This window comes from Oncorhynchus nerka, linkage group LG24, assembly GCF_034236695.1.
Source record: "Oncorhynchus nerka isolate Pitt River linkage group LG24, Oner_Uvic_2.0, whole genome shotgun sequence".
Classification (NCBI taxonomy): Eukaryota; Metazoa; Chordata; class Actinopteri; order Salmoniformes; family Salmonidae; genus Oncorhynchus; species Oncorhynchus nerka.
This window is the reverse complement of record NC_088419.1, coordinates 35,054,223-35,064,123: the sequence shown is the minus strand read 5'-3', so window position 1 is coordinate 35,064,123 and position 9,901 is coordinate 35,054,223. Positions and strand designations below refer to the sequence as shown.

Below are 9,901 nucleotides of genomic sequence, written 5' to 3'. Positions count from 1 at the left end.
GGCCATAAAATCGAAGGGCCATAAAATCTAACTAAACTTAGATCTCTACTCTAGGAGCACGGAACTTGGACATTGAACTATTTCACTGCAGCGGAAGGATACTACTGGTGTATGAAGACGCTACCTGACGCTGGAGAATTTTGCAACGCTGTTTATGTGACGCTGCCTCTGATTGGTTAGAGCAGACCCGCAATATTACACACTATGTATTGGCCACAATTATTGGCTAGGTCGGATCTGCATTGCACCAGGCAGTAGTGCTTGATGGGAGTCCCATAAATATAACAAAGTTAAAACAAATGCGATTTAGGGCCGTCGCTTGTCCAAACGGCACATTTTAATCCTGTAGATTTTGTTCTAGATGGGTATGTAATTATGGTTTACTGAAAGCTTTGGAAATGTCAGTATTTTGTGACAGAAGAGAGGATCTATCGGTCTGACATGCTGCTGAGACTCGATGCTGGGAGGTGCAAGTATTTTCATTGGATGATATGCAACCTACTAGAAAGTACTTCTGAATGTACGCGAAATTTAAGAGTGGAGCATGGTTGCGGTGGTGTAAATAAATGTAATTGGGCTAAAGCTGCAACACTGCTCTCTAAATTTTATTTGAACAGTTTTGCCTTCATAACAGTATGTTGTATTTGTTGCTTTGATAAAGAGTTGATAAGGCTAAATATAAAAATGTTTTCAAGGAAAGCTATTTCAGGATTTAGCATAGGTTACAGTAGTTTTTAATTGAGTAAATGATTGGGTTCGATTGATGAAAACAAATATCAGATTTTATGCGATAGTCGTTGTCCAAGAACTGTGACCGGCCTATTCTCACCGTCCAGTTTATTTTGTCAGTGCGATTATTATAAAAACACGCACTGTTGGCGCCACTTAGTGGTGAATGATGAGAATGCTTCTCCCTCTGGCCACAGAGAAATCCAGTTGCAAACCCAAATCAGTTTCTGTCTGTCAGAACATTAAAGTATTTGAATAATCTATGAAGTCTTTAAGAAGTCTCTGCCTGCAACGGAGGTTGTTAAAGTCACCCTCAACACATTAGAAGTCAATGACTATGAAGAGAAGTCCTCAGATATGTCCAGGATCTTTGCCTCCTCAGTTGACTGAGACATCACTGAAAGGTCAACAGTGGGCCTGTCAATCAAATCTCAGTTCAATGGTAAAATTTGAATAAATATGTACCAGAACATGGAAACAAGGTTAGCCTTTATTATTATATGACCGTCCCACATTACATATGTTTTATTACACAGTAATAACCAGTAGTTATAACTACCAACAGTCTCTAATGCTGGCATGCATGGTGTGGCTCAGACATCCTCAACAGATATTATCCTTGGCAGGCCAAATGGCTCATTACAATTCGCCCCTCCTTCCTTTCCCCTCCTTCCTATCCTGTCTCTCTGGCCCTACTATACGCTATACGCTTGATTTCAAGTTTTCTTCGGGTTTGCTGAATGTGCTGCAATGTGCGCTGCGTTGCAGTTGAACTGCGTGACAGAGTTAATAAGTGGGATGACATGGAGAGTGATCAGTGCTGCGTGCGGCATTTTCACTTAATCCCACAACGAAACTGTATGGGCTAAGCGAGCGTTCTGCTGAATGCAAAGTTATACATGGCCCCACATCAAGAGGATTCAATCGATGCTGCGTCTCTGCGTCTCACGTGTCAAATGAACTGCAGCTGCGCAACGGCACACAAAAAGCAGATTAATTTGTGCTCTTAAACTCAGTGTACTGGAAAAGGGGTGAACATAGGGGAGAATCACTGAAATGGGGATTGGAAATGAGTAGCTTCTGAGAGGCCCGGAAGGATTCGGACGAGCTGATTTGTTCCAGTGTGTGCACGCACGTGTATAACATGCCTTTTTTTCATATCAAAGCGATATACTTACACTTCCTATTTAAAACAGACAGAAGTGATGTGAGGCACTATTTAGATGTGTGTCCGGGTGACTGCTTCTGGGGGGGCTCCTAAACGACGTCGTGTGCGGGAGATACTGGAACATTCCTGTTATTAATGGAGGTCTTCTTTTAAGCAAAGAGAAAGAGGGGAGCGAGATAGTAAAGAGGGATACAATAGTTTCAGCATCAGGACATGAGTTGCATCCTCCTCCTTAGTTCCGTTATTCTGTCTTGGGAATCAGACAGACCTCTGCAACCAAGAGGAATAGAGTGATATCCCTTAAGTGTGACTATGAAGAAACAGGGCATCTGTATAAACAGTATGTACAAGTGTTGTCTGAAGTCTAAATACTACTGGAAGATGGTGATTGAGCGGAATAAATCAAATGGGATTCATTTTCCGCAAAATAAACATAGAAAGATTGTTACTTGGGCTGATGAACCAGTTATGGAACCCAGACGTGGGTATGATACAGACTACGCTATTGAACACTACTTCTACTCTAGCTTAGATCTGCAGGCTTCTCCGATGAAGACCAAACTTGAGGACAACTGACTACGTGACACTGCCTGTACTAAACGGAGCACGGAGGGAAATGAGAGTAATCCTACACGGAACGAGGAATAAGAACACTTCTCTCCCATTCAAATTCTTGTATTTATCGTCAGAGTTCATGAAGTTAAAGTAGACAACTGGAAAGGAAGCCAAACGTAACATGCAACGAAATACATCAAAGCTCTCTCACACCGCGGACAGGGTACAGGTCAGGGGTTAAACGTCCGAGGTCCGGGGTTAGCGGTACAGGCCCTTCGGCGTACCCTCCTGAAGTCCAAAGAGGACTTCTTGCAGTCTTCGTCGGTGACCTTCATTCTGCGCTCTCTCAGGGCCATGAGGCCTTCCTCGGTGCAGATCGCCTGGAGGAGGGGGAGAAAGAGAGGAGAAAGGTCAACTCAGGTCAGCCTCAAAAGATCAGGGCCTGTATTCACAAATAGTCTTGGGAGTAGGAGTACTGATCTAGCATCAGTTTAGTCTTTTATGTCATAATGAATAAGAATATATGGACACGGAAGACCTGATCCTAGACTTAACTCTCACAGATCCATGACTTCAAGGAAGGAGGGAGGCATTCTGAAAGTAGCCGAAAAAGGCCCAGCATTGCTGGGAAGTAGAAGAATCCGTTCAGGATTTACCTTAAAAGAACTGCCGCTAGAGGGCAGCACAGTCAAGTCAAATATACTAAATCTGGTTTAGCTCGAGGACGTTTGAGAATCATGTTTTCCCTAGAGTGGCTGCAAACATTCCTAAAGCCACACACCTAAAGCAGTTGAAACCCATGGAGGCCAACTCTTTGTTGGCAGGCAAGGGGCAACAGTGCTAGATAGGGGGACTACCCCACCTTAGTAGTGGTAATGCAGTGTTTTTTAAAACACTCTTTTGGGTAACTGTATCGCCATGGCCTATGCTCTTATGAGTCTTCCCAATGACCATGCAGATAGACCAGGTACCTAGGTTGAGGACCACTGTGGTAGAGGAAACCCTGGACATCCATATCTTGATGTCAGCAACTGACAGGTCATCCTTGGCCAGGATCAGGTCGTCCAGGGGGACGTCGTCGGCTACAGTCATCCTGCTGGCGTGGATGTTGAAGATTCTCCTCTTGGTCTTCTCATGAGGCAGAGGGAACTCTATCTTTCTGTTAATACGACCTGGAAAAAAACACAGGGAAGGGGGTGAGGGGCATGGAATATCAAAGCGAGGGAATGGCCGTTCGGTTCTACTCATTCTGATTCTAGAACAGAATACTTATTGACATTGACTCAACACTGTGGGAAGAAAAGAAAGACGCCTTGCTCAAATGGCTTCAGTGAATGTTGTTTCCTTTAAATCGGAGTCTTGTAAAGTGCTCTGAGAGCTCCATCCGTTGTTCGCTCAAGGTCAAGAGGTCAGTTCCACAGATGGAGCTCAGAAGGAGGAAATGAATCTGCATTCATTTTATAGGAGAATCTTGATCCTCAATATACACTTCAACTGAGGTCGTTTTATCCCTGTCTAAGAGTCCCACTCTACCGGTCGATTTTAATATGATACACAATACAAAAATAGGCTCTATCTCTCAGATACTCATGAGAGAGAGCGTCTTACCAGGTCTGATGAATGCAGGGTCTAGGGTCTCTATCCTGTCGGGGGCCATGATCACCTTGACATCTCCTCTGGAGTCAAAACCGTCCAGCTGGTTGAGCAGCTCCAACATGGTCCTCTGGATCGCCCTCTCTCCTCCAGAGTCAGACTCATATCTACACATGGAGAGAAAAACAACGTTTAGTCACACCTAAAGGGAAGAGAAACAGTAGTTGGCACATTCCCAAATCAACAAGTCAGATCCAGTAATTGTCAATATCTAAGAGGATTTGGTTGGTCTAAGCAAAATGGTTCAACTTTCACCAAGCCAATCGGAGGGCAAGGTGGAGCTATTAAACAACCTTGCTATGCCCATTCCTATCATTTAAAGCTACAATATGTAACTTTTGGGGTGGCCTGACCAAATTCACATAGAAACGTGTGTTATAGAGCAGGACTATTACAGTAAGGTACTTAATTGTTAAACAGAAATGATTTGAATGACATATTTTAAGAACGTGGTTGTAGTAAGTACCGTTTAGTGCCGATGGTGTCTATCTCGTCGATAAAGACGATAAGATGGTGCGTGTTCCTCGGCCCACCCTGAACAGCTCTCGGACCAGCTTGGACCTGTCTCCCTGGTACTTCTGGATCAGCTCTGAGCCAACCACACGCAGGAATGTAGCTGATGTCTGGTTGGCCACCGCCTTGGCCAGCAGGATCTTACCTAACACACAGAGAGAAGCACAGGCACACAAACATATTGGCAGAGACGCACAAACAGGCACAGGTATGCACATACTCAGGGTGGGTGAGGGGCAGCTCCACGGACTCCTACAGAACAACAGCGTCACAGTCAGAAGCAGACTGAATTATTTTAGGAAAACAGTCCTAATGTTGGAAAGAAAACAGCCGTACGTTGTCCCCCAGAGTCACGTTTGTTTATTTTGCAAGCTATAGCACACAATATTTGACATAAAGTAGGTTTTTAAAAAAGGACCATAGAGTTCTGTATGCTTCCGTGTTTTCTTTTTTGCCAAGGAAAATCTGGAATCGCGATACCGGTATCCTAACAAACAGTGAATGACTACAGGCTGTCCAGAGAGTGTCCAGAGAGTCTAGTATAGGCTAGGTACATAACGTGGTACTCATCTCATTCCGGATAAAATGCTTAAAATACTTACTAAGCAGTTACAAGGTATGACGTTTAGTGGAGTCCTCTTCTTGTAACTTGATCTCCTGGATCTGGCTGTCCTGTCCTCCTATGTCAGCGCAGGTCTCCTGAGGGGCCTTCTCCACCTTGCTCACCATGACCAGGGGATCAGTGTCGTCCATCAGGACACCAATCACGGCATGGACCTAGAGGACAGACACGGATCAGAGAATAGGGACAGAGTCAGTCAACGTCACTCACTACTCAACCCAAACATAATAATAAATACTTTTCCCACCAAACTAATGAAATTTGCCTTGGACACATTGTTGTCATTTAGCAGACGCTCGTATCCACAGTTAGTGCGTGAAACCTATACCCTTTTCACACTATTGTTCTGACCGAACCAAACTATGCCGATTTAGATATTTTTTCCCACATTGTCCTTTTCAGTACGTTTCCAGCACCTATGCTGGATGCATAACCACGCCAGCCCAGTACAGCTCGGTTTGACTCGGGCTCAGTAGTGCAAAAAGCCCTATAAAATATGTATTGTGTAGCTTGTGGTTGAGTAGTATAGAGCACAGAAAGGTGACTGTCAAGGATACAAATATATTGAAAGCAGATGCTTCCACACAGGTGTGGTTCCTTAGTTAATTAAGTAATTAACATCGCATCATGCTTAGGGTCATGTATAAAAATGCCCAGTTGCCCATTATTTTGTCTGCAATGGCTAGAAGAGATCTCAGTGACTTTGAAAGGGGGCCTCAAAGGAGCCTCGTGGGTTTAAAGGGTGTGTGTGTCTCAGTCACCAGATCTCAACCCAATTGAACACTTATGGGAGATTATGGAGTAGCACCTGAGACAGTGTTTTCTACCACCATCAACAAAACACCAAATGATGTAATTTCTCGTGGAAGAATGGTGTAAGATCCCTCCGATAGAGTTCCAGACACTTGTAGAATCTAGGCACATTGAAGCTGTTCTGGCTCGTGGCGGCACAACACCCTATTAAGACACTCTATGTTGGTGTTTCCTTTATTTTGGCAGTTACGTGTATATATCTCAGTACCTTGTGGTTGAGTAGTACCTAACAGCTATATGTCAGTACCTTGGGGTTGAGTAGTACATAGTTCTGAGCGATTAACCAACATTTAAGTTATTTTTTAAATATATATATTTTTAACTAATTGACCGAAGTCGGCTCAAATATTTGAATTCCATTTCGTTCCTTTTTTTTCTGGGAGCTTAATGCGCACAATGTGCAGTTTCTCTAGAGATAAATCAGATCAAGCCCGAACTGTGCGATGTGGTAGGAGGAGTTACCAACAGGCCAATATTCTACATAGTTTAGCGCAGAAAACTTGGTAATTGACAACAACCATAATGTATCGCACGCCTACTAGTCCGGCCTGTGTGTTTCTTTGAAGCCCGCTACGTTAGGTTAGTGTGGGACAGAGAGAGAAGACAAGAGGGATAGAGGGCAGTTGCCTCCAAAGGTATCTCTACTTGAAAATACATGCTCTAAGTGGTCGATAGTTGGCATTCAGCAGTCATTAAAAAAAAGTATGCCTTATTTACTTGAAAGAACTACTAAAATAGTGATTTTGTCAGACAGCATAGGCACCAGCACTATGAAGAATAGATGACTTGGAATGAAATAATAAAGTCATCAAATAAAAACAAATGCAACATACACAGAAACTGATATATATATATATATATATTTTTTTAAAGTAATGTGAATAAATGGTTAGTAAGTGAAAAGCAGTAATGTCACTGCCATCATTCATTGTTTTATTCTGTGTTGTTACAGCATTCAACCCACATAATGCATATAATGTCCAAAATGATTGAACCAACCTCAAAAAGCACTAATCGCTCAGCACTAGTAGGACAGAGCAGATATGTCAGTACCTTGTGGTTGAGTAGTACTGATCAGATAAACACCTTCCTAATATTGACTTGCCCCCCCCCCCCCCCCCCCCTTGCCCTCAGAACAGCCTCAATTATTCGGTGGCATGAACTCTACAAGGTGTCGAAAGCGTTCCACAGGGAAACTGGCCCACCTTGACTCCAATGCTTCCCACAGTTGTGCCAAGTTAGCTGGATGTCCTTTGGGTGGTGGACCATTAATGATACACACGGGAAACTGTTGAGCATGAAAAACCCAGCAGCGTTGCAGTTCTTCATACAAACCGGTGCGCCTGGCACCCACTACCATACCCTGTTCAAAGGCACTTCCATCATTTCTCTTGTCCATTCCCCCTCTGAATGGCACACATACACAATCCATGTCTCAATTGTCTCAAGGCTTAAAAATCATTCTATAACCTGCATCCTCCCCTTCGTCTACACTGATTGAAGTGGATTTAACAAGTGACATCAATAAGGGACCCTAGCTTTCACCTGGATTCAGCTGGTCAGCATATGTCATGGAAAGAGCAGGTGTCCTTAATGTTCAGTACATTCAGCGTATGTTCATACCTTGTGGTTGAGTAGTACAGAGCAGATATACACTGAGGAAAAATATCAACGCAACACGTAAAATGTTGGTCCCATGTTTCATCAGCTGACATAAAAGATTGGCAAAACGTTCCATTTGCAAAAAAACATATTTCTCTCAAATGCCCCTGTTAGTGAGCATTTCTCCCTTGCCAATATAATCCATCCACCTGACAGGTGTGGCCTGTCAAGAAGATGACTAAACTGCACGATCATTATACAGGTGCACCTTCTGCTGGGGACAATAAAAGGCCACTCTAAAATGTGCAGTTCTGTCACACAACAGAAGTTCTGAGGGAGCGTGTAATTGGCATACTGACTGTAGGAATGTCCACCAGAGCTGTTGCCAGAGAATTGAGTGTTCTCTACCATTAGCTGCCTCCAACGTTGTTTTAGAGAATTTGGCAGTACATCCAACCGGTCTCACAACCGCAGATCACATGGTGTTGTGTGGGCGAGCGGTTTGTTGATGTCAACGTTGTGAACAGAGTGTCCCATGGTGGCAGTGGGGTTATGGTGTGGGCAGGCATAAGCTACGGACAAAACAATTGCATTTGAGAGACTGTGACGAGATCCTGAGGCCCATTGTCGTGCCATTCGTGATTTCTTCAGACAGTATGAAATGTAACTCAGTAAAATCTTGGAAATTGCTGCATGCTTTGTTCATATTTTTGTTCAGTATATTTCAGTACCTAGTGGTTGAGTAGTACGGAGCAGAAATATATATACATACACATACACACACATAACTGCCAAAATAAAGGAAAAACCAACATAACGGCATATGGCTCTTACATCATTTTCATGCTCATCAAACTATTCAGTGACCACTCGTGCCCTGTGGATGGGGGCATTGTCATCCTATGGGGGCATTGCCAGGGTAGCCAAAACAATGTCCTGCCCAGCATTTGTATACATGATCCTAAGCATGATGGGATGTTAATTGCTGAATTAACTCAGGAACCAAATATCTGTGGAAGCACTTACTTTCAATACACTTTGCATCCCTCATTTACTCAAGCGTTTCCTTTATTTTGTCAGTTAGCTGTATCTCGATGGTCTACTCAGTACCGCCTGTTTCTCCTCCTGGGGTTTAAAGTAATATAGCATTATATGTAATATAGTATTATATATCTCCATGTTCAGTACTTCCTGTTTCTCTTCCAGGGGTTTCATTTACTCCTGGTTCCTGATAAACTCCTCCATCAGCAGGTAGTCTTTGATCATCTCCTGCTTCAGCAGCTTCAGCCTGCAGTGGGTGTGAGGGGTGACTGTAGAGGGAGATACAATACGTTATCAATATAGTTTTTCTTGGCAAGCGAGTGAGTGAGAAATGACATAGCTAGAGAGTTAGGAATGATGCAGAGACAGATACTAGATATTGAGCCGATGGGTCCGTTTTAAAGAGAGATTCTTTGTCCTAAGTGAGATGACATAACAGCATTACCCAAAGGTAGCTTGCTAGCCGCATTAGGTCCCTTGCTTTTTTTTCGCCCTCTTCCCAACTCTTCTTCTTATCCTATAGACATATGGTATGGTTACATGGTTAGTGACAGTAGAATAAAACAGGTTAACACAGACATCTGAAAGATCCAGGTGAGGAGATGTGGTTGTCAGAGGCTCTGGTTGTTGCCATGTCCTTCTCACATTGTCATCCTTCTTGCCTCCTCCTTGGCCCCCACTCTGGCTTTGATCCTGAAATGATAAACACAACACATTAGCTAAGTTAGCTAGCTAGATATCCTGTTTAAAACTTCTTAAGGATGACGCAGAAAACTGTTCCCATGCAGGAACATCACTCAGCGGAATTTCAGAGCGCCACCTATAGTTTTTGATAAAACTCAAACTTTCATTAAACTTTCATTAAAATACACATTCAAGGTAGTGAATTAAAGCTACACTCGTTGTGAATCTATCCACCGAGTCAGATTTGTAAAATGCTTTTCGGCGAAAGCATGAGAAGCTATTATCTGATAGCATGTACCCCCAAAATACTGCAACGTCACCTAACACAACAGATTTTGCGGTAGCCGGCGCTACCCAAAACGCAGAAATAAAATATAAAACATTCATTACCTTTGACGAGCTTCTTTCTTGGCACTCCTAGATGTCCCATAAACATTTATTTGGGTATTTTTTTCGATTAAATCGGTCCATATATAGCCTAGATATCGATCTATGAAGACTGTGTGATCAAGGAAAAAACA

General features: G+C 43.1%; 1 pseudogene; it reads right to left on the bottom strand.

The window, feature by feature from the left end:
- Positions 1-2,645: 2,645 nt before the first annotated feature.
- LOC115107495 (26S proteasome regulatory subunit 4-like) lies at positions 2,646-8,870 on the bottom strand (annotated as a pseudogene).
- Between the last annotated feature and the right edge of the window lie 1,031 nt (positions 8,871-9,901).